Source organism: Aythya ferina (assembly GCF_964211825.1).
Source record: "Aythya ferina genome assembly, chromosome: 9".
Classification (NCBI taxonomy): Eukaryota; Metazoa; Chordata; class Aves; order Anseriformes; family Anatidae; genus Aythya; species Aythya ferina.
In genome coordinates this window covers 15,694,511-15,719,120 of record NC_140305.1, presented here as the reverse complement: position 1 = coordinate 15,719,120, position 24,610 = coordinate 15,694,511, and the positions used below count along the sequence as shown (strand labels likewise).

Here is a 24,610-nt window from a genome sequence, read left to right as displayed (position 1 = left end):
ACTCTGGGGCTGCTGTGAGGCTTGCAGCTGGGTGCTGCAGCACGCAGCCACCGCTGGATCCTCACTGCTCGCGGTGCCAGCCCGAGCCAATTTCATAACCTCAGCTGGGTAAGCAGTGAAGTTGATTAGCCACAGGACTACCGTGGTATTTTTAGCTCTAAATCTGTTTGCAAGTGGCAGGCTCCCGGGGCAGTAGGGATGTTCCGGTTTCATTTGTCCCCAAGTGGAGGTATCAATTAAGAGATAATTAATCTGGCACTTCTGATGTCTCCGTGTTTTCCCCCGTGCTGCAATCAGGCAAGGTGCAGGAATGTCACCCCATGGCCCAGCCACTCCTGAGACCATCAGCTGCCGGGGCCAGCCCGGACTCCTTGTGCAAGGAGCCAGCCGCCGAAGCTGTAAATACCTCATTAAAACATTGCAAAATCTGCCGCCGCACCAGTGAGGAGCTTGTACAATCGCCTCGCTGTGAGTCAGCGTAAGGAGGGAGGCACGGCGGGGCTGCCCGCACATGAAGGGGATCCCAGGGAGAGGGCCAAGCACCTTTTGGAGGTGGTGAGGGTGAAACACAGCAGGGAAAGTCCTGCAGCCTTTTGCCCTGCCCCGAGCTGCTCGCCCTTCGGGGGGGACCTCAGGGTGCTGGAAGTGGTGCGTGACCACAGCCCGTGTGTCGCGGGGTGCAGGGAGCAGCTCGCTCAAGTGTGGCGGTGTGAGCAGAGCCGGGCAAGCCTGGAGTGTCACGGGCTGTTCCGAGCTCACGCCAGCCGCTGAGTGACCCGGCGGTGTTTGCTTTTACATCCTCCGTGTGTGCTTAGAGGCGGTTAATGGCATTAGCTCAGTCAATGCCTTTCCCTTCTCCAGGAGAGCCATCATGTCTGCAGAAGTAAGGAAGCGATTTTATCGCATGCCATCGCCACAAGCAGAATTCCCTGAGCAGCGAGAGCCGCGAGCAGGGCCTGGAGCATTTCCCCTCAGAGCCATTAGCCGGGCTGCTGTGCAGTTTCCTTGGGAGGAAGAGGCCAGCACAGCTCATTAGCTGCAAATGCAGAGTTCAAATCCCTTTGTGATATTTTCGCACTGGAACCATTGAAAAAGCTCACACAGAGCTAGCGTGCGAGGCTATCTGTGTGCGCTCAGCTGCCCTGCCCTCCCCTAGCAGCAAGCACGGGCCTGCAAATCCCAACAAGTGCATGTGAGAAGAAGAAAAAGGTCATTAGATTTTCTGCACAGCAAGCCTGAAGGAGCATCTCCCTCGGGTGAGGAGAGAGACCCTCTCTGTACTAGGCCCAGGAGAAGCCCTGAGCTGCCGATGGTTTCCCTTTGAGACAAGCAGCGTCTTGCCGGGCTGCAGAGCCTGCTGGCAGGAGGCAGCCCTGGGAGAACGCCCGCGCTCCCGGCACAGGCTCTGGGAAGGGCTCCACGGGACACGCAGCCCCTGCTGCCTGCCGAGGCCGCTCCCTGCTCACGGCGGAGCCTCACGTTCCCCCACGGATCTGTCTCCCTCCGTCAGCGCTAGCTCGGCTCCGCAGCTGGCAAGGGTGAATCAGCCCCTGACGCAGCTGCAGCATGTGGGCTGCGAGAAAGCACGGCAGCCTTGGCGGCTCTGCTCCCCAGGAGCCAGCCACCCCGTCCCAGCACCCATTTCCCAAGGACAGCCCCGCAAAGGAGAGAAAAAGCAGCCTAAATGCTCTGTCGGTACGTTTGGGCCATGCGGGGAGAAGTCCACTGTTGGAATAGAGGTTTGCCAAACTACCCGTCCAGCCTTGCTGGCACAAATCACCCCCTTGCCCAAATGCACAGCAGCCAAGGGATGGCGAGCCGTGCCCTGCCTGTCGGGCAGCCCAAGGGGGGTTAGCACCAAGCTCCACACAGCCCTGGCTTCACAGACAGCGTGATGAGCTGGCCAGCCAGCACCCACACAGGTACAACAGCAGGAAAGGCCAGGGTCCCGATAGACGGGTGTGACACAGGGCAGCTGCCGGCTAGGAGATGGCACACTGGGCTGGTGCCTTGGCAAGTCACCTTCACCAGCAGCCTGAGCTTTGCCAAACATGTTATGGCTGATCTGAGCACGCCGTTTTTCCAGGCAGAACACCAAGAGATTAAGGGAAAAAGAGCACTTGTTGCCAGTGCCACTTGTGGACTCTGTGTTTGCTGGTGTCTTGCTCCTGCACGTAGGGAAGGAGCTGAGGAGAGCTGCACAAATGTGCAAGTGTTTGTAGGATCCCACGTGCAGCCTCTTGCTTTTCTCTGCCCTTAGCATGCCCTTCTCCAGTCCCTAGGCCTTCCTTAACCTCGACAGGAAAAAATATCATTTACAACCAGAAAAACTAGCCAGTGGCCGGGTGGTGTGAGCCAGGTGGCGAAGCGACTTTTAGCACAGACTCTGGTGCTGCTTCAGGCTCAGTGCTGGTGCCTTTCGGGTCAATGTCACGCCTGTGCAGGAAGCAGCCCGTGTGCCTGGCCAGTGGCGGTGCTGCAGGAATTGCTGCCGGCGGGGCTGCTTTGGGCTTCCAGGTGCAATGTCCGGCCGCACGTCCCCAGGCCAGCGGTGAAAACCTAATGTCTTCTGCAGCACACAGCCAGCACCCTGCACCGAGCCCAGCTCCAGCTGCGAGCCACCCTCAGCTCACACCTCGAGCCCCCAGGAGCAGTGGGAAGGAGGCAGGATTTCCTGCACGGCGCTGTGCTGGAGCACAGCATCCGACCTGCCCCATTGCCTCTTGCTCATCCCCAAGCCACCAGCACTGCCCCATTGCCTAATTCCCGACCATCAGAGCAAACCAACCATTACTTAGTGGGGGAAAAAACCCAAACCCAGCTGTCGATGGGGAAAAACCTGCCTCTCCTGATGCTTCTCCTGCAGCCAGGATGAAGCCCTGCATTCCCAAGGCAGCCCCAGCCCCTGGCTGATGCTGAGCCTGCGTGCTGTGGGCGTGCTGCCCCTCACCGCCCCGCTGCCCCACCGGGGGGATGATGTTTGGGGACAGGAATGTGAGGGCAGGGACAGCGTGGGGCCAGGGTCCAGGCCGGGTCAGTTCATCCGAAGGTGACACCTCAGGCTTGCAGGGGGACGGGAAGGGGCCACAGCTTGGTTCGTGCCCTGCGAGGTGGGCGAGCGGCGGGGGGCGGGCTGGGTGTTGCTGCAAGCTGGCGGGAGATCCGAGTTATGCGCTCGGAAAAACATGACATCCCCCTCGCCGGTGGGAGCTCTGTGTGCTGTGAAAACACCAGGAAGACGGTTACATAAGGAAGGGCACGGGGCCCATCCTGCCCTCAGCCTGCTGCTGCAGCTCCACGAGGTGCTGAGCCCCTGCAAGGGGCTGTGAGGCTCTGGGCTGCAGCTGCTCAGCACCCGCCAGGATCTGGTCCTGGTCATGAGCTGGACGGCGTTCGGTGCTGCTGCTGAGGGCAGGAGAAAGGCTGCAAAATGCTTTTCCTGACCTGGGAGATGCTCTGTGTGCTCAGCCCTTCAGCTCCATCCCACGGCCCTGTCCCTGTGCTGGCACATCGTGCTGTGTCCCTGGACCTTTCCCCAATACCCCGAAGTGTCCTCACCTCTGCGTGACGGATGCCAGCTCTACCCTGGGGAGCTGCCCCCAGCAATGGGGTTGTGCAGCTCCTCCCTTGCTCCCTGTTCCGAAATGGGGCTCTCTGTGGCCTGTCCCCTGCTGCCAGTCCCGCCACCTCCCCGCACAGAGGGGTGACACGCTCTGCGTCACGTCCCCGCTCCGGTGCCGGCTGCCTGCTGCCCCAGGGGACGCGAGGACGGGAGTCGTGGCTCTTTCCATGGCACCGTGGAGTTGCAGGCAGTCTGCTGGGATCTGTGAGCAAGCTCCACGGTGACATTAATTGCAGCTGACAGCGCTCCTGGGGAGCCATGGTGCCGAAGCTGCTGCTGCCGGGGGACAGCAATCATCTGTGCTGTGCTCAGAGCGGGACTCGAGTCCCACAGCGCTGAGCTCTGGGCTCACCCTGTCTCCTAACGTCATGGTGGCAGGGACACCTCAGCCCCAGGGGACAGGAGGCACCGTGCTCACCTGGAGCACTGGCTACGGGGGGAGCAGAGCAGGCCACAGTCCCAGCCCCTTTTCAGGCCCCATAGCAGCTTAGCTCTGGCTCCCTCCAGGCGCCAGCAGGGACTGGCGAGCCCTCCTGCTGCCCAAATCCTGCCCTGGCACAGCCTCTGCCTCCCCCAGCCCTGCAGGCAGGATGCACACTCCCCTCCAGCTTTCTCTGCTTTCCCTGGCTCCCTGTGCCTGGCAGCACCTCACACGCTGTATCTCACACCCCAGTTTCATGCCGAGGAAGAGCTGCCACTTCTGCTGCTTCAGCCAGCACTGCTGAGGAAGGTGAGAGCTGCCTGCACGCAGCGTGGGCAGCCCAGGTCTCCTCCTCCGGGCAGCAAAGGGTTAAGGGAATTAGGATGGTAAGTTGATAGAAATAATTCACTAACTCCTGTATGAAGATTGCGATTTCGCTTAATTATCATAATTACATCTTCAATCTCCCTGATGATAATTCTGAAACAATAGAGCAAGATCCAAACACAGCCGCCTGCCTCCCCTGCCAGCTACGCAGGGACACGCTGCTCCCCTGCCCCTCACTCTGACGAGGGCTTTCCTCCTGCTCTGCCCAACACCTTAGCTCCAGCGTCTGCAACTGGAGGGAAGGTGGAAAAAAGGTCCTCTGATACCTGCTTCAAACCAAGTTAAGATCACCCTGGTGCTCAATTGGGTTCCCTGAGCAACCCAGGGGCTGCCCCTGCAGCAGCGCTAGGGCAGCCACCAGCCTGTGCTCACCTCACACTGCGGGCACCCCATCGCAGACAAGGAATTTTAGGCATTTCGCTTTTCATTGTCCTCCCCCACAATGGCATTCTCCTGCTGTCAATAGCCGCTGAGCCGAAGACACAACAAGGCGCTGCTTCCCCCAGACAGCTCCAGCAAAAACAAACGAAGGAAGCACAGAGGGGTCTGAGCAGAGCCCGCTGCCGGCTGTGGGACACCCCACGGACCCCACAGGGACCCCACAGCCCCTAGAGCACAAGAGCCAGAGGGAACAGCATCAGGGGAGACAGGCACAGCTGCTTCCAGCCGTTAGGGCACTGAGGCAACCCCTCACCACCGCCTCCAACACCGTGACCAGCAGCGAGGCTTTGCTCTCCCTGCCCGAGGAATGCTGCTAACTGAAACCGAAGCGCAGAGGCAGGGCAATGGCTTGGCAGAGCGGTGTGGCAACTGGTAAAAAGAAGAACTTGTTTTCTTCATCTTGCAACTGAAAATTGCACAACGAGGCTTGCAGTGTCTTCTGCCCTGTGTGTTTGCAAGCAAAGGCTTCGGGGAGATATAAAATTCAGGCTGCTATATGGACCGTGTGCTGCCCGTAAAGGGGGCAGCCGTGGAGGCAGGGATGGTGGTGGTCACACTCACCTTACCAATGGGACACAAGCAAGCAGGACAGGGCTGCACAAAGGAACAGCAAGCGATGATTTCCCTACTGGGGCAACGTGCTGAGGGCTTTGAGGCCTGATTATATAGTGGGTTTTGCTAGGCTAAGGGCATAAATGGAGGCTGTTGTCACACAACACGTACCCAGGGCAGCACCTACAGGTTGCCAGGAGGACAGTGGGGACACTGGTGACCCATCCTCATTTCACAGCCTCCTTCACAGCCTTTGACTCATAAAAGCCACCTGAAGCCCTGTGGAGGATGCAGCCTGGGGCCTGGATGGGGTACAGCAACCAGGGAGGAGCCAGCACCTCTGTGGTGATGGCCTCTGGGCCCAGGGGTGAGGCAAGAGATGCACGAAGCAAGGAGAGCACTGGAGAGCTCAGTTCTCTGAGTTGCCACAAGAACAGTTGCAGTGATGATGAATTGGTGAGGGGTCTAGGAAACAAGGAGCAGCTGAGGGAATCAGGGTTGTTCAGCCTAGAGAAAAGGAGACTCAGGGGAGACTTTAACATCCTATGCAATTGCCTTAAAGGAGGCTATAGTGAGTTGGGGATCAGGCTCTTCTCCCAAGCACCAAGTGATGAAACAAGGAGAAATGGCCTCAAGGGGAGGTTTAGGTTGATTTCAGGAGAAATGTATTTACTGAAAGGGTTGTGTGGCATTGCAATAGGCTGCCCAGGGAAGTGGCTGAGTCACCATCCCTATGGGTTTCTTTAAGAAACTGATAGATGTAGAACTTAGTAGCATGGTATAGTGGTGATGGGCTTTAGTACTAGGTTAAAGGCTGAACTAGGTGATCTTAGGGGTCTTTCCCACCCTGAATGATTCTAGGACTAGAACTGTTTAACCCATAGCTACACCCTTCACATGCTGTATGGATGCTCTGCATCTCTTCTGGGTAGAAGAGAGCACAAGTTCCTGGCCCGTGTGACAGCCCGTGCTCAATTAGGATTTACTGCTTGCCTTGGTGTGACCACTGCCTACCCCAGGCACAGACCTGAGATGTAGAGAAAGATAAGAAGAAAACCCTAGCAGGGCTCAGAGGAAGATGAGTGCCCCCTTGAAGATGAACACCTGGCCATGCGCTGCCTGGGCACACCAGGGGGTTCCTGGTGGGCACAGGCTGCTGCTGCCCTGTCCTGGATTTGCCACTTGGATGTGAATAGGAATGTTCCGGCATGGGTCAGCAGTCAGGGACACTGTATTTTATTCAGCTCAGAAAAGGCAATTAGGTGTTAAAAAGAAAAATGGGGAAAAAAATAACCCACAAAAACCTTCCAGCCCAGTTTTGTCCCAGTTTTAAATGGCAAAATCTGTACTTTGTTCTCAGCTGTTGTTGCAAAATTGAACCACTTTCAGTCTCTTGCCTTACTTAACCACAGGCTACATCCTCGCAGAGCTGCTGAGTGCGATGCAGAATCAAAGACTGTGCCTGGCCCAGAAACCTGAACGGTGTAAACTTTGCTAAAAGTACACAAGGAAGCCTGGCTTCCAAGTGAAGCCGTCACGAGCCAGCGAGCCCCCAAAGAACCGCTGGTGCGTGCTGTGCCAAACCAAGGAGCGCGCCTCCAGCAAAGACATGCTGTGCTGCACATCCATGCAGGGCCCTCCCCAAAGCTTCCCCAGCCCAGCAGCAGTGAGGTGCTACATGGGGCTGCACCTCATTTCCCAGGCAATTTGTCCATAAACAGAGTCCTGACCTGTTCAGGCACCACTCAGGAGTGTTTCTGGATGGAGCAAGGTGCTCCAGTCAGCATCTCTCTGCAGGGGAGGCACAGATGCTGCTGCTGTCAGCAGGTAACGTGGGGAGGATAATTCACTTATCAAGCCATTTAACGTAATTCTTAGATATTAATGCTGTGCTTTCTATGTCTTTTAGGCCTTGAGTAATCCCTTCCCTGCTCTGACTCACACCACCCCATAGAGCCAGGGCCATGCACTGCATTACTGCTGCTGCGGTCCCTATGCACGAGCTCCCCAGCCGTTCCTGTCCTTGCCAAGGGGGAGCTTCCCCCATGTTCCTCCACCTGGCAGCACCAGCCACCAAACTGACGCCTGCGCCTCAGCAGGAGCAGCCCAAGCTCTGTAACCATCAGCTCTGCCGCAGCCAGCAGCGGCTCGCTCAGCGCCGGTCTGTCTGCAGTGCCTCCCTGGTGACTGTTTTATCTGAGGCCACCCTGAACGCTGGAAAAAGTGTGATTCCAGCCCAACAAAGGGCTACATACACAGTATACATATAACTATATATTTATATGACTGGAAGAGTCAAACGTGCCATGCTATAAGCTGTGTCTGACACCCAGCTGGTGTTTCCCCAGAGTGTTTTCCAAAAGCAGGGGCCCCCAACCAGCACAAAGCCCTGGCCCCATGAGTGCCCAGCCTACACCCACTGAGCCCCAGGCAGGCTCGGGGTCTTTCCTCCTCCCCACTTCTCCACCCCTGGGGCCTCCTGGAGGCCAGGAGGGTGCAGGGTGCCAGCTGCCCGCGAGCAGCCCGGCTTTTGCAATGCACTCCAGCCCTGCGGCGCGGCTCGCCCGCCCCAGCCTGCTGCTGTTAATTGAGTTGCCACTTTATCTGATGCCTCCCTTCCCAGACAGCACGTCTTGCTCGGTTGCAGCTTTCATAGCTTCATTACAAGTGACGTATCTCATATCACGGGGGATGTTATTTACACAGCAGCTCTCGCTGTCTGACATCTGCATTTAGATTACAGCGCAGCAAAGCCCCCACGCTCCGTGCACCCAGGACCCAACGCTTCCCCTTCGGCTCCTCGGCCCCTTCTCCTACAGGCAGGGAACTGCCACCCCCACAAACCATGCTTCAAAGAGCTGCGTGCAGGGGGTTGTGCTCAGGTGTCCCACAACAAGGCCAGTGCCACCCTGCAGTGCCACCCCTCTCCTCCGCAGGGCTCTGGGTGCTGAGGATGCTCTGCGTGGGGCAGATATCCAGACCTGGTGTGTGGTGGCAGCGAGAGCTGCTGTAGGTAGCCAGACAGGGGCTGGACTTGAAACCAGGCTTCATGAGTTATTTATAAGCTACGGGAGGGAAGCGTCAATAAATAATACATCAGCACTCTCACATTCTGCAAGTGCGTGTCTACAGATAAATATTTCATTCTCCAGGAATACGCACAGACTTGTTGATAAATAAAAATTGGAAAATGTTCCATTGGATGGTTTTAAATGTGACTCCAAACTTGCATCCAAAGAACAGTGTGTACCTTGTATACAGCACAAAGATGCTAATTTTCCCCAGCAGAGGCTGCCTCAAATGTATCGTTGCAGCACACTGGGCACAGTGCCCGGTGCAGCATGCACACCCCAGAAACACACAGCCCCAGCTTTCCCTTCCACACCATTATTTTAACATCACTTCTATAACAACAGCATTCAAGCAGCTTCTCTAATTATACCTTGTACCGCCTGGGCTCGGGACACAGCTGTCAGGCTTCCAAATATTAGCGGAGAGACCCAGAAGGCAGCACGTTTCCTCTTCTAAGTGTCACTGAAGATCACATCGTGCTCAGGCGTGGCTGGCGATGCAAAGCTTGCTGCTGCTGTTTCATCAGGCAGGTGGCTTCTCCCCTAGGAAGAGCATGAGATACAGAGCGTGAGATACATGTACAGCCACCCCCAGCAGGGGCTCATCGCCCCTGCCCTCCTCCTCAGCAGGGACAGTCCTGCACCACCGCCTTTTCCTTTGCAGGGGGCTTTTTCCCCCACCCGCTACTTGTATGAAGCACACAGGGAGAGAGAAATGTGCTAAACATGACAAGTCTGAAATGGCAACGTGCATCTTCTGTGCAGGAATTTCACTCCTGGTCTGATCTGTTCCCTGTGTTGCAGGTCCCCCTTTTTCCAGCCCCATTAGAAACCGTCCAGGCTCTGTTACATGTCAGGAAATAAGTTCAGAAAGAAGATACATCTTTCCCATGCCCTATCTCCTCCTCCTCTAATACTGGTTTATCACCCTGAATAAACTGGAGTAATTGTGCAGAAAATTGCTCGATCCACAGCGTGCCCATGAGGAATTTCTGCCCTGGGTAACTGGCTGTCACCAGCAGCCAGGACCCCAGCAGCAGTGTCCCAGGCACACGGGGTCATGTAGGGGTGCTGTGTAATGAGGCAGGACATCCTCCTGCAGCCCTGCACCAGGGTGGGCACAGCCTCTCAGTGCCCCCCAGCTCCCAGTCACACTGGGGTGAGCCTGGGCAGTGCCGTGCAGGGCAGGGGGGAGAAGCACCGTCCCCCAAAAAATACATGTCTATGTGCCTGCTCCCCCAGCTGGGTGCCGAGGGGTGCCCAAGCCTGGGGTTTGTTCCCTGTGGGGTGCAGCCCCCACATCCTCACCCTGCTCGTCTGGGTGTGCTGGGCTGGCTTGTTTCATGGGTGGCAGGGCTGCCACAGGGACGCAGGGCACCCAGGCACTCTGTTCCTCTTTGCAACACCGTGGTGCTGGTGAACATTTTGGCAAAAACTGGACGGTGGGTCCAGAACCATACACAGGTCCATCCCTCACCGTGGCAGCTGGTCCCTGGAGAGGCCTGGGAGAAATGCAGGGCAGCAGATGTGGCTTGGCACAGACCCGTGGGGAACACACCATGATTTTCACCGCTTCATCCCACAGCAGGGCACAGACAGGAGCAGAGCTGTCCAGAGGAGGGTGGATCCAGGATGAAGCCAGTGCTAAAAGGGAGAGCTTGGGTGAGTATTTAAAACATTAACCCTGGCAGCAAGCCCCATCTTGCTGCTCCCTGGCAGCTCTGGGCACAACAGCTCTGGTAAATGGCCAGCACCTCACTGGAAACCTTCACAGCCCTCACCAGCACTCAAAGTCTGTCCCTACTTAATCCCTGCGCGGTAATTTCCTTCCTCATCAGGGGTATTCAAATACATTTAATGTTGATAAATCCCTTATGTATCAACTTCCAGGGACATTTAGGCAGCAAAACTTCACTTCATTGCAATGCAGATGGAGGAAGCCCAGTCAATGTGAGCAGGGAGGAGCGCTCACACCGCCTGCCCCTGCCACTTCGTGCCACACAAGCACCCTGGTTCTGCTGCTCCAGCACCGATTGTGCTCATGGGGCACAGCACAGGGTTTGGACATGTCTCAGTGAGCAGGGACAGGGAAATAACCAGCCCAGGTTTTAAGGGTGAGGAAGCAAATCCTCCTCCCAGCAGCTCTTCCACCAGGTTTCCTTCCCCAGAGCCTTTTCTCACCCTCTGCCCCTCCCCTGAGATAACTATCAGTGATACCGCGGGTTTAATTAATGTTTTTGACTTCCAGCACACTGATGGGATTTCTCCTCTGTGCCTTTGCCAGGAGTCTTCTGATCCTGCCAAGCAGCCAGGAAATCTGGGCCGGCAAGAGCAGCTCCCCACCTGCAGCTGCTGGCCAGGCAAGGGGCCGTGCATCAGGCACTCAGACCTCGTGCTGGGCATCGCATGAAAAGCAGCAGTAGCTGGGTGAAACACTGGCCTCCCAGCACCACAGCACCAGTCGCAGCCTCATGGGGCAAGAAAAGGGACCGTGACCCACAGACAGCTGTCGCCATGTCCCCCATGGTAGCACAGGCTCCTAGCGCGCTTGATAGTACTCCTCCCCAGCTCTGCTCACTTCTGAGGCGAGGGTCACCCCTCTGGTGTCAAGGTCACATCCCTCGGGCAGGCACACGACACCTTCACCTCTGTTCCTTGCTCTGCTCCATGCCTCTAGCCCTTGCAGGCTGCCTCCAGGGTCCCAGACACCCGGGCACGAAGCTGCATGCAGGCCGGCACGTGGCAGCAGGAAGACGTGCACCCAAGCAGCACCAGAAGTGGCCAGGAGCCTTAAAAGGGCTCTTTAGCTCTCTGGTCCACTGCTCCTATCATTACAATTAATTACCAACTAGCCAGGGTGGCTCCCCTCCATCAGACAGGGCTCCCATCCCCATGGGACAGGTTTGGGGAGGGCTGGTGTCCCCAGCCACCAGCGAATAGAAAATGTCCAGGACAGGACACAAGCCTGACCAAAGGCACGGGCAGGGTGTGATGCACAGGGATGAGCAGTGAACAGATCCTCTCCAGCAGAATATATGCCCCGTGCTCCCTGCGGCTGCAGAAACCAGGACCACTGCCTCCATCCCCACCACGCAGCCCCAGCCCCTCTGCACCAAAATAGCTGCTCAGCCCCAGCTTCCAGCTCTGCCTCCCTGCTAACCGAAATAGCCCTGCTAGCAGCTGGTGCACCGCCGCCGTCCGGGGCCTTTCTACTTCTGTCCAAGATGCTCAGACGACGTAAAATTAGATTTCCTTTAAAATGCAGCCCTACTTTTAAGAAGAAATGCTAATAACACGTAGCCCAAGGGCTAAAGATGGAGCCAAGCCCATTAATACACTGGCGCCTTTGCCATCCCAAGTGGGATTTCGGAGCCAGCTCGCTGCACCACAGCCAGGGATGTGCTGCTGCTGCTGCTCCAGAGCTGACTCCAGCCATGGCTCTCTCTCCTGCAGGGAGGCAAGGGAATCCAGTGCAGGTGGCTGCCTCTAATTACAGGGAGGGCTTCTTCCCAGGGTGTTTAATTAGTGCCGGAGGGCAGAGAGGTGCTATTAGAGCCAAGGCAGCCTCAGTGTGGTCTGGCAGACATGTGGCAGTGAAGGCAATCAGGCAGCAGTGGAGTGGGGAGCTCACTGCACTGGATTGGAGGTCCCCAGCGAGATCAGAGAGTGGTGCTGGGGACATGCTCACCTCCTGGCTGCATCCACACCATCACAGTTTCCTTTCTGCAGGAAGGACTGCAGAAAGAGGAGGTCATGATCCTGCTTCTCCCCATCCTGCTGCATTGCAATGCTACTGTGATTTTGTGAGCCCCAGAAAACCCTCACAAGGACCACAGCATTTTGCTAAGCCTATTAATGAAACCAAATTTGAGAGCTAAAAGCTCCCCAAGAAAGGTGCTGTCTGCACTCGGAGCAGACGTCCCTGTCCAGTGGCCAGGGCTGCAGGAATACTGGTGGGCAAAACACCCCCCTTGCAGTGAAGCACAGAGTCACTGGGCAGCAGCACACCCTGGGGAGGAGCTGTGCCTTTCCCAGCCATCATCAGCCTCAGGAGAAGGCTGTGAACTTCTCAGCTGTGCTCATTACTGCCAGTGAGCTGTGAAGCCCCCCCTGCAAGCCTTCCCGGCTCTGCAGCTGAGCCAGGGGTGCTGCTGTCTGGGCTGCTTGGTTAAATGCTTACTGCGAAGCAGGCTGCTTTCTGTGAAACTCACTGCAGAGACCTGCTTGCTTCCAGCACGGGCGATCGATGCACACAGACCTCGCTGCATACAAGCCTGGCTGGTCAGAGAGCTCAGCCCTGGCTCTGGATGCTTCCCAGCAGCCGCTTAACCATTGCCTGGCAGTGGGGCCCCAGCAATAACATGGTCACTGCCACAGCCACGGGCAGCACTGGGCCAGATGGGGCTGGCATGTATCCCTGCCACAGCCAGGGTGCCCATAGGCACCACTGCACCCGCACCTCCAGGAGCATCCTCGCTCCTGGTGGTCTCTGTCTCTTCCTGGGCTCCTCCACACACCCCACAGGCACTCCGGCCATCACAAGGTGCAGTAGTGCTGTGCCAGGGATGTCCCAGTAGGGAAGACTTGCACCAGCCTTCCCTCCTGTGGTGCTGCCCAGCACAAATCCCTTTAAACACTCCAGGACACCACACCTCAAGCCTCCCCGATGGACATAAGGTTACTTATAACACCCTAAGCTCCTCAGCAGATGACTGCTTGAGACCATCAAAGAGGACTTAAAAGCTTAAGGCAGGTAAACATTTAAATTGCTCTAAGCCCCCATGGTGCCACAGCCAGGCCGGAGGAAAGTCCCCACGATGCAGCCTCCTCTGGGCCTCCAAGGTTTCAGCCACCCCCCGACCAAAACCACACTGTGGAGGCTCTCCCCGCCACGTCTCCCCCGGCACCATATTTATTTTCTGTCTAGACGCTGGTGGATTTGATATGCAGCCCTCTGCACCTCTGCCAGGGCTTCTGCGCCGTTTCATCAGGAGAGCAATAAAACTAATGGCTTTCTGTGGGCAGTTGCACGCTTAATTCGAGCTCTACCCACTGAAAAAGCCTGAATGAAATTGCACAGAGCTCAGTTGGTGCCCCAGGAGTGTTGTCATAAATAAATCTTGAGGTTTCAGTGGGATCTTTAATACACACTAAGTGGGAGTCTGTCACAAATATGTCCTCTTGCTAAGGGACAGCAGAATAGATCTTGTTTACAACAGCAGATCAATCCACACATATTTTCCTCAAGTGGTTTCTCAGTGTCATTAATGACTCTTCCCTTCTGGTTGCACAGAACTGTATTTGCAGGCACTGGGTACCGCAAATTACTTCATTCACTTTCAAGGCACCGAAGCTGCCCTTAAGCTCAACATTGCAAGTTATTGCAGGTATCTGCCCTTCTCGTCTCTGAGGAGCCATGAGAAGAGCCTTGCTGCCTGTCTCCCTTCCCAGTTCTTGTGCTCCAACGTGATCGTTTGCAGTGTGGGAACAAACCGAGCTCTCTGGTTCATGCCATGTATTTGCCCTGGGGGTGGCTGTAACGGAGGAGGACCCTGGGCACAGGATGCTCGCCCTCCGCAGGCTCCTTTAGCCCAGCCAGTGCCACTGGCACAGCCTTTCCAAACGAACCCTGAGGGGCACAACCAACCTGTCCCTTCCCAGAGCTCGCTGCCCACCTTGGAGCAGGGCTGGCTCTCAGATTCCCTGTTACGACTACAAATATTTATTCCTACAGCAGCAGCCTTGCAGGCACTTGAGCTTGCTATTTAACTTCACTGGGATATACACCACCTGAAGCACACAGGTGTTGCAAAGGCAACAAGACAAATTAATGTTTTACTTCAGCAGAAGGAAGATCCCATCCAACCAAGCAACTACGCACCCACACAATTCTGTTTCAGCACCCTTCTAGCTGAGCACAAGGGCTCCCATATCCCATGCTGTGTGTGGTGCTGCCGCCATTCCCACACCTTTTCCACTCCTGGCCTCTGCTCCCCCTCTCGAACAGGCACAGGAGGAGCCCCAGCAGTGGCAGGGATGGCAGGGAGCAACCCCCAGCAGGCAACGGATCACTGCTGTTAGCCCTGCAACAGCCATGGGAATCTGCTCTCGGGTCTCTCACGGGTTTTATCTCTGTGTAAAGCCATAAGCTGAGGGGGAAAGGCAGCCAAGCACTTTGATGTGGATCAGCACAGAGTTCCCAGTGTTCAGGCAGCCACTTCAGGCTCCCCAGGTCAGCAGAGGATGCTGGCTTCCTCCAGCTAAAGGCCCAGACCTCTGAGAAACGCTCCAGACCCAGGAACCCCGCCAGGGGCAAACACACACTTGGAGGGGCAGGAGGATTTCCACATGAAAGGTGGAATCCTCCATATGAAAGCAGGACTTGGGCAGAAGCACAGAGACTGCAGCGTGACGCTAACATGAAAAGCGAACTCATGCATACGGACTGTGTGTGAGCGCCTGCAGACGCCCGTTTCCACGCTTCACAAGTGCGGGCTCGCACCACGCGCAGCAGGAACGCCTGCAGGGCCGGCCGGGCCCTCACGCTGCCAGAAGCCGCTCTGAGAGTCCTACAACAGTGCTAGGAGCCCAGGGGTGCTCGCCTGCCTCTGTACCACCTCAGTGGGACCCCACAGATGGGCACAGCTGCAGGCCCTGTCCCAAAAAGCACAGCTCCACGGTCACACAAGCACACCCCAGAGGCCCCAGGCCCTTGGCACAGCAGGCATGAGGCACACAGCTCCCCACAGCTGCCGTGCCTTCATGCTGAAGGATCCCCACATCCGCTTCACCACTTCTTTAAACAAAACCCAAGCCCTGGCCAGCAAATGGAATCCTTTACCACGGTGCTAAGCTTCGTACGAATTTCAAGCCCTAAAAAAGCAATTGATTATGAAGCTATTTAAGTAATCACCATACAATTACATCATGAGAGACAGGGAAACAGCGAGAGAATTTATAAAAAAGCCAGGCTTACTCAGCTTTTAATGTAGCACAAGTGTTCACTCAGGCATTCTTGGAATGAGAATTTTAAATTAAGGTTGATGATAGCTTGAAATAATAAGCTCCATACTGTCTACAAGGCTTTTATTCTATTAACTGCTGCATCTCAAACAGGATGATAAATCCACTCAGTACTGGTCAATTAGCACTTTTCCTTCAGCCTGTGTTCTCTGCAGATACATCCTCTGCAATCCAGTCTGTGCTGGTGCTGAGCTCTTGCAAAAAGCCTTCCTGTTCAACTGAATTTAATGACTGAGAGGCTTGCTGTTGTGCAAGTCCTGGTCCCTGGGGTGAAACCAAATGGGACATGCCTTCACATCTCTCCACTCAATGCTTTGACACTTCTTTTTAACTAATATCCCTGAAGCCCCAGGGAACAGGGTAGTACATTCCTAACCCCAACCCTCTAGTCTCCATGCCCTGGTTTGGCTTCCTTTCCCCTTTCTAGGTTCAGACCCACTCCCATTTTTGGGGAATATCTTCACCCCCTAGCTGCCATTTCTCTCTCACCCTGCTCTGTCACCAAATTTGTGGCAGGGTCACCACTTGGCCTCCACTAACAAGGGTGACAGGACACTTGCTGATAGGTGAGGCACCCTGTCCTCACCTCTTTGTGAGGCTATCAGCACCCTGGGGAGCCTCCTTCGCTTGGGACCCTGGGAACCTGCTGGGAGAAAGAGCAAATGACTTAAGGAAATGAATACGCATATGGGAGCAGCTGCTTTCCTGGCATCTTGCTCAGGACGCCATCTCACCCAGTATCTCAGCCCCAGCTGTGGCCCCAAAGAAAGGAGCAAGCAGAAGGATGTTTTAACACTATGTCCCAGCACATGCTAACAGCCATGGAGGATTTGTGGTGCTGGGACTTTGAGCCAGAGGTGATACCTTGTCTTTCTAGCCTCCAAGGGACACATTTTCAGAAGGAACTACCCCAGTTCGCTGCATCCTAAACAACAGCCCTAGAGAAAGCAGAGCTGGCTCCCAGGGAGAGCTCATCACCTGCCTGACCAACAGCAGAGCCCAGCATTCGCTGCAAGGCCCTGCCCTGGCTGCAAAGCATGAGGCTTTCTCAGAGCTCCCTGAGAAAACCCCATGCACAGCCCCTTCCTGACACCTCCCCACAGTGCTGCAGAGGCGCTGGGGATTGCTGTTAGCATGGACCATCTCCTGCACAGGGCGCTACCTCCCTGGGATGCATGCTCCTGCCAGGCTCAGCACCGAGCAGAGCCCTGCTGGGAAGCTGGGAGATGCCCCCGGGCTTTGCTGAGATCAGGAGGACAAACTGGGCAGACTGGTCGCTGGGTCTGCTGTGGGAACGCAGAGCATTTGAACGAGGCCTGGCCTAAATACAGCATCTCATTTAAGGACATGAAAGGCAGCAGCAAAGAGCTCTACTGATTTATACTCAGGATACAGGTACAATAAGCAATTCAGTAAATAAAATGAAATGCCAGCTGGGGAGGGCTCACTTATCCCCTTAGAAATAGCAATTCAACAGTCCGACATTGCGAGTGTCCTAAATTCCTTAAACTGGACATGTAACTGGAAAATGCCATGGTGGCACTACCTCTGCAATGACACAGGAGAATTCAAGTCCCAGTTCCCCCATCCCCTTCCCCTGCCTGGTGTTTTTCCATGGCCTGGTTATCCTTTGGACACATCCCAGGTTCCTTCCTGTGGTGGTCTCTGAAATTCATTTAAATCAGGAAATTACCCTGCCTGTTTTTCTCCACTGGCTCCATGTGTCTGGGCTGACAAATGACAGCACGACGGGATGTCAACCATCGTTTAACTCTTCACCACCAGGGCAGGACCCTTCTCTGTGACACCTGGCCTCTCCAGCACAGGGCTGAACAGGGAGCCAAGCTGCATCTCAACAAGACCAGAAGGATCAAGGTATATCAAGGTATCCTGCTATAGGACAGGGCATGGGGATTCCTATCCTGTTGGAGAGACCCCAGGTCCTCTGCAACAGCTTGGTGAGCTCACATACATGGGGTATCTTCAGCCCCATGGGGACCTCTGCAGAGGGACCGGGAGCCCAAAGAGCCAGGCTGCACCCAGGCTCAGCCCAGTCAGGGTCCCTGCATGCTCCAGCCCAAATGGCCAAGCAGAGATCTCTGCTCGAAGAGTTGGAAAACATGATTAATAAAGACTTGGAAACAAAGCTGGCTTGATTTCTTTTGAAACGGAGAGCAGTCCCTCAGACAGCAGCAGGCATGAGCCTGCACAGCTTTCAGTGGTGAGGAAGATAAGAGCTTGCCTGGCCTTGGTCCAACCCAGCTCGAGGGAGATGCATCACGAAAGCAAGTGGTTCAAAAAACCCACTGCACCCACTCCCAAGGAACTAAGGTGGGCTTGTAGGACCTGGCCAGAGGCTGCACAGGGAGCCCAGCACCATCCTGGACCATGCTGCTCCTTGCTTTGCACCTGGAGTCAGCACCAGGCACAGTGGCACTGTCACAGCCACCAGTGGGACAGTCACATCCTTGCCCTGCATGGGGCTGGGCAGGGGTCAGGTGCTTCCAGCAAAACCAGCTGGGCCAGGAGCTGATTCACAGCACTGGTAGGAGCTCCAGGTGCTGTGGCAGGAGCTGGTCAATGCGAAGAGAAGCACTGTTGGTTGTTTCACAGCCTGCACTGGCCCTGTAAATCAGATGGGGAGATGTAGCAGGCTCATCATGGTGAGATTAAGGTCTTTTTTTTCTTTTGGTATTATGCCAACACCACTGAGCCTTGCTTCATCACCCTCTCATTTCCAGTGGCTTTAAATAAAAGCCTCTTCCCTGCACTGTTTGTGATGCGGGTAAACAAAGCGCCAGCTCCTGGCCGGAGGGCTGGGGAAGGCAGCAGGGCGAGCCAGCACCACGCACCCCTCTGCTCGCAGCACCAGGGTCAAACGGGGCTGAGCTCCCGTCCCTGCACCCAGGACCACGGCACCCACTGGCCCACCCCAGTCTGCAGCAGGTGGTCCAGGCACAAACCACACCAGCAAAGGGAACTATGGCTTTAATTAGAAACAAGCCTCCCCTGTTAAATAGCCTGCAACACTTCGAGTGCTGTTTGTAAGGAAAACATTTTATTTCCAGGGAGATAGCTCACTTACATAACAGCTGTAAAACCCCATTAATGAGAGGAATGAGAGGATAAGAGCTCTGTAGCTGTTGCAAAAATCCACTGGCTCATTTTTTTATTTTTATTTTTTTGCCTTTAGTGTTGCTTACAATTCAGTCTGCACTCAGGATCACTCATTCAGCAGATGTTAGCATGGCAAGCTCAAGTTATTGGCACTGATGGTCCAAAAAGCCACTCTCTGGGCTCCCACAGCCCCCCACTCCCCCAGGGTTGGGGGCAGCCTGCAAGTCAGCCCACCAGGACAGCACAACTCCCGGGCTCGGGGTGTGATGGCACTAGGGTGGGAGGGTGCCCCAGTGCCATCCCCCTCCCACAAGGGCAATAAAAGGCACACAGGAACACCTCCCGGCTTTACAGATAGAGCAGTGAGTCAATTCAACCTCTCTGCAGTTTGCTCTGTACAGTATAACTAACCACGACTAACAGCTTCCCTCCCTCCTCTTTAAGGAGGCACAAAATCCCCGCTGTAGGAACCACAGCACGAAGTTACACCACAACAGAAACCCCAGCCCAAGCATGCAGGAAACATTTGGGGCAGAAGGGCTCTGACAGCACCCGCCCCAAGCGCCTCCCATGACTGACGCATTTAGGATGCCGAGACACAAGTGCATTCTGTGTTGCACAGAATTGCAGTGCTGTGTCTCCATTTATTTGATTTGTATTGCCTGAAGGAAAATGCTTTTGCTGTCTTCATGCACTCAACTCTAAGCATTCAGCTTCAAAATAAAAGCTCCAGGGACCTGTCATCATATGCTTTCTTCCCCATAAAGGAAGGGCAAGAAGCAGCCTTTTCAAGCTGAACTGCAGAAAAGTGCTCAAGACCTCTGCTGCTCCTACATGTTGCCCAGAAACGACCTTGCAAAGTTTGCTTTTTAAAGCAGCTCTCTCCTCCTGCTGCACTTTTACATTAGAGCTGCCATACCCTGACTTCCCTGCTTTACCTGGAGGACTTTGATAGCTTTTGGAGGAGATGGAAAAGGAGTAGCACTTAGCACTGCTCAGGCTCTTCCACCCTGAATAAATGCTCTCAGGACTTGACCCAGCACAGCCCATTGCATGAGCGACCTCTTCCACCAGCATCGCAAGCGCTCACGTGTAGCAGCCTGGTGTGCCTCTGTGGGATGGGAACAGGTCCTGGCTGCTGTGGTCGGGGCAATTCCCCTCAATGCCTGGTGGGCTTCAGCAGGATTTCCTCCTCCCCAGCTTTGCACAGGGCTGCGGGTGGGTACATGATGTGTGCAAACATCACGTTCAGCCCTGCTCCTCCAGCCCCATGCATGCATGTATGCATAACCCAGTGCTGCTGGGGAAGAGAAAACCAGTTCCTCAGTTTCTCCCAGTGCAGGTACTGGTTTCAGCCCCAGGTGCCTCGGTTTTGTGCAATGCACTTCCTGCAGTGCTTGCCCCAGAGCCCATCCTGAAGCAGTGTGGGACGGTGCTGCCTGCGGGGTCCCCAGCACCTGCTGCTACCTGCAGCACCACAGCCTCCCTGCCAGCCACAGAGCTCAGTCCTTGTCCTTAGAGTAGGGAAGGAAAAAAAAAAAAAAAAAAAAAAAAAAAGAAAGAAAAATATTTGAATCATTTACTTTGCAATGGAACAGTAATTCTACAGCCATTTCTACTTCTGCACTGCTGCCAAGCATTGTTTTGTTCTAAAAGCTTCAGCTTGCTCTGGCAACGCCGTTCATGTTGTACCAGCTCTCTCACCCTCTCCTTCTGTCTCTCACTTTCTTTTCACCTCCCCTTCCTCCCCCTCCTGTTATTTCCATTTCCGTTCGGGGAAGCAGCAGAGATGAAACACAGGCTTCCCCGGCTACTCCTGCAGGCTCTGAATTGCCCAAACCAGCCAATTTGGTTCAGCCTCTGCTCCTCTTCTGCACGCCGCTGACGGTCTCTGCAGAAATCATGATGCATTTATTCTTCTGGCACAGCGAGAGCAACGGGACACAAGTGCTCCGAGCATTGTTAAAGACTCTGCAGATGGAGGCTGTGCAGATGCAGGGGCTGGAGGATCCAGAAAGCTTGAACTGGCCCAGCATGGGGCCCCGCTAAATGACTTTCCTAAAACCAATGTCTCAAAAAGCCTTGCTGGAGCTGAGCTGTGCCGATCTGCACCTGAACCAGCCCATGCTATGGCTTCATTTGCCCCTGTGAGCCAGCGCTCCTGCCCAGCAGCCAACACTGCCTACAGAAATAACCAGCCAGCTCCCTTTGCTAGCTTTCCCACTGCTCCTAAGGAAAATACGAGCCTTCAACACTCCTGAAAACTCTGCAGTGAACTCAGGCATCAGGGATGCACAGAGGTGACCTGAAGCAATCACAGCTCAGTCAGCAGCGGGGCCGTGGGTGTTGTTCACCCCGAGAGCTGGAGCCTCCTCTGGCAGCTCCCTGGCCTACTTCTCTTTCATAAATACATAATTGTGACATGGCATTACATAATTTATCACATTACATCGAGATTGGGGCCATCCTTGTGTAGTTTATTCCGCCGAGCGCTGGAGCTGACAGGGAGGAGAGACAAACTGTACTGCAGGAGCGCTCACAAGGGGTTTTCTCATCTGAGGACTGATTGCCAGAGGCCCCCGTGCTGCGTGGGCTGTGACCCCTCCAACAGCCCTCTCCTGATCCAATCTGCCTGGAAAGCTTTTGAGCTGAGAACAGAGTTTGAGAGGCGTCCCCAAGGACGTGAGCAAAGTGCCTTGCACAGAGACCGAGCTCCGTGCTTGCTGCAGAACTCCATGCACCACCCTGCCTCCACCTGCCCCACACCCAGCACAGTCCCGTAACCACTGGGGGCTGGAAAGAACTTGGTACATCAGCAGACTTATCCAGACATCCTGCTCCTTCCCCAGAGCTCCCCAGGTGCTGAGCAAACAAGGGGCAGCCAGTGATCAAGTCGCTCACACCCCCCAACGCTCCCATGGCACAGGGAGGCTCAGCCAGGAACTGGTGGGAGCAGCCAGCAGTGCTTGCACCCCCAGGGAACTTGCTCCTTCAACCACCTGCAGTTTTCGAGTGATTGTCAGTGACTTTTGGAGAGGCCCTTGGGCTGCAGCTCAGGGCAAGACAGGGTAAGGGTGCCCAGGTGCCACCAATTTCCTCCCACAGCCAAGCATCCAAGCCACCAAGCTGCAAGGTGGTGCCCAGGCACATTATGCCCTGCCAGGCAGCATGTTCCTTGAGAGAGGTTTGTGAGACAGCTGCTGTTCCTAGGCTTTTTTTTTTTTTTTTAAACACTACAGTCCTGCCTGACAAGCGGGCTGATGCCTTGTAATCTCCTTTCCTCAAGGTTTTTAATGTCACCTGACATCCCGAGCAAGGACACTGCATGCAAACAGATGCTCTGACCAAATCTGGAGCGCAAGAGAGAATTAGAGATGCCATTTGACTGTTCTGAGCAGCTCCTAGGGATCAGTTCCTAGTGTTGCATAATTTAATGTTTTAACCAATTAACTAAGTGACTAGAAAAATCTTCCCTCGTAAGACAAGCAGATGACACAGGTTGACAGTGCCATAAACAGCACAGAGCACACGCTGCTAATGCCGGTCACCTGAGTCACCCGCAGGATGGCCTCAACACCTTAAAACACTCAGAGCACAAGGGCAGGTTGGGACCTGAGGGCACAGGCGATGCAAAGGAGGAGAGATTTGGTACAGGGAAGCAATGGCTAAGGATGTGACGCAGGGGACATAGCTGATAAAAGCCTCTGAGTCCTCGAAACTGGGCTGTCCTACACTACAAAGGTCAGAGCACCAATAAACCTTTGCTAAAGAACAGTAATACAGGTTGCAAAGAATTTCTGGAGGACTCTGGTCTAACCTCCTGCTCTCTGCAGGACTGTCACAAACACTGGAATGAGCCACTTCGGTTTTGGAGACCCCCCACAGCCACTTCCCTGGGGACCACTTCCAACAGGGCACCAAAAGATGAAGGAGGTGGGAATTCAGCAGAGAGCTGCCTTGCTGACAAGACAAGCCCTCAACGGGAATGGTGTGGAGGGAGGTGCTGCAGGCACACTTGTAGAGTACAGACACACAGGGTGGGGACACGAGCCCTCCATCACTGGGCAGAGAGGCTAAGCAGCACCTCAAAGACATTCACCAAAAGCTGCATCAAAACCTCTAGCAGATTTCCCCACAGCCAAATGGATCAAAGGCTGACTGGGGGTCCCGCTGCCACCCCAGCTCTTGAGCACCTCCCTAGAACAGGAGTCTTGTCCCTGGCCAGCCCAGGAGGCTGCTGACTCCCTGAGCCCCATTACCTGTGTCTCTCCCAGGAACGCAGCTTCCATGTGCCAGGGGGACAGGTACCACACGCACCTGGGGGTGGCCAGGACCAGGTCCCATCTAACAAACACAGCATGAGGCAATGAAGAAAAGGCACAGCACCCATGCAAAAGACCACCCTCTGCTACCTGCATCACCTAAATAGCCTGGCCAGCACCAGCTGGGGTGAGGAAAGCCCGTGGATGGCCAATAAAAAAAACAAACAGTGAGGGCAGCGCACAGCTGTGCTGTGTTATGGGTTAGTGCTGCCCAGGGCAGCTGCTGGTGTGCAGCTGTGTGAGAACCCCCTGCACCAGCCAGATCAGCTCTCCATCACACCCCTGTGAGCCCATTTGGTGCTGCTCACACCTACTGGCCATTGTCACTGCAGTTTCTAGGGCATGGGGCTGCGGCCAGGAAGCAGCGCCCTGTGCTCTGGGATGCTGCCCTTCCCCTGAGCACCCTCCTATTTCCTTATTTCCTTCCCCCTTCTTACCACTGAGTCAGTCCCTGCACAAGCCTGGTGTGATGGCAGCAGATGTGGCACACTGCTGGCACTGCCTTGGGATGGGACAGGGGACAGGGAGCAACTCTGACCCATCCCATCCCTTCTGCTTCTGGCCTGGGCTCTGCCCGTGGAGCCAGAGGGGCTGGTGTGGGCTTTTGGGGTGTGGAGCGAGCCATGAACCTGTGCGTGAGCCTGGCTGGGGAGCTCGCCATTCCCCAGCCTCCCAGATCAGCCAAGATATTTTGGCTCTCCAGTGACCATAGGCTGAAACATGCCCCAGCCACACCGCGGCCTCCCTCAAAGGGCGTGCAATTAAAAAGCAAGCCTGCAATTTGGTAATTTGTAGAGAAGAAATTAACTGCTGTGTGCATCTCGCCTTGGTCTGCCCGCTCTGGTGGCGGCTGCTCGGGGGCTCCTGGGGAGGTTCATCCCCAGAGATGCTGCTCACCCGACCGGAGCCACGCGAGCAGAGCCCTGCGCCCTGCCCCAAGGGGCGCCGTGGTGGCGAGGAGCCTTCCCTAACACCAGCTGGATAAAGCTGTCATCACTGGTGCCTGGATTAAAGGCCAGTGCCTTTAATCAGGCGCATCGGAGTGGAGATGTGCGAGTTATAAGGCCTGCTCCCTGCAGCGGGGTGACGGCTCCGGCATTCTTCGCATTTTCTCGTTGTTGCTGGAAGCCAAACGCGTGTCCTGTGTGACACCCCGTGGGTCACAGCCACACTCCCCGGGGTGAGGAGGGATGCTGGCTGCCCTGGCCGCAGCCCAGGGCCCCGCGGGGAGCAGCACATCGTGTTGATGTTGTGTGGATCCAAAGGCACGGCCTGGGCGGGTGCTTGCAGGACTGCAGCTGTGTTCATCTGAGTCCGTGCCTGGGGTGGCTCCTGTCCATGGGGGGCTCACCTGCTACACGTGGAACGAGGCAGCTGAGGAAATACAGAGCAAGATAAAGACCTTAGGTTTATAGCACACTGCATGTACCTCTGGAGCCCACAAGACTGATGGAAGAAGCAGCAAGCACGGGGAGAAACCTCTGCCCGGCCCAGAGAGGCAGAGGGTGAGAAATCATGTAAGAAGTCATGGTACTTGATAAATATTTCTGTTCAGCATTTGGAGGGCAAGAGCCAAACAATACAGTGTGTTATAAAACATAATCGCTCTAAAACACTTCCCACCCTGCGATGGCTGCAGGAAGATGTCAAACAA

The 24,610-nt window shown here is 55.3% G+C and overlaps 1 long non-coding RNA gene across 2 annotated transcripts; it reads right to left on the bottom strand.

Annotated features, from left to right (window-relative positions):
* Positions 1–7,684: 7,684 nt before the first annotated feature.
* On the bottom strand, positions 7,685–23,048 carry LOC311441713. 2 transcript variants are annotated; one of them, XR_014696165.1, is made up of 4 exons: positions 22,894–23,048; positions 9,803–10,138; positions 8,866–9,037; positions 7,685–8,488 (listed from the first exon to the last, which is right to left on the bottom strand). It is a non-coding gene; the product is annotated as an uncharacterized lncRNA (long non-coding RNA). The 2 variants fall into 2 exon arrangements; XR_014696166.1 differs by having other exon boundaries at positions 9,972–10,138.
* Between the last annotated feature and the right edge of the window lie 1,562 nt (positions 23,049–24,610).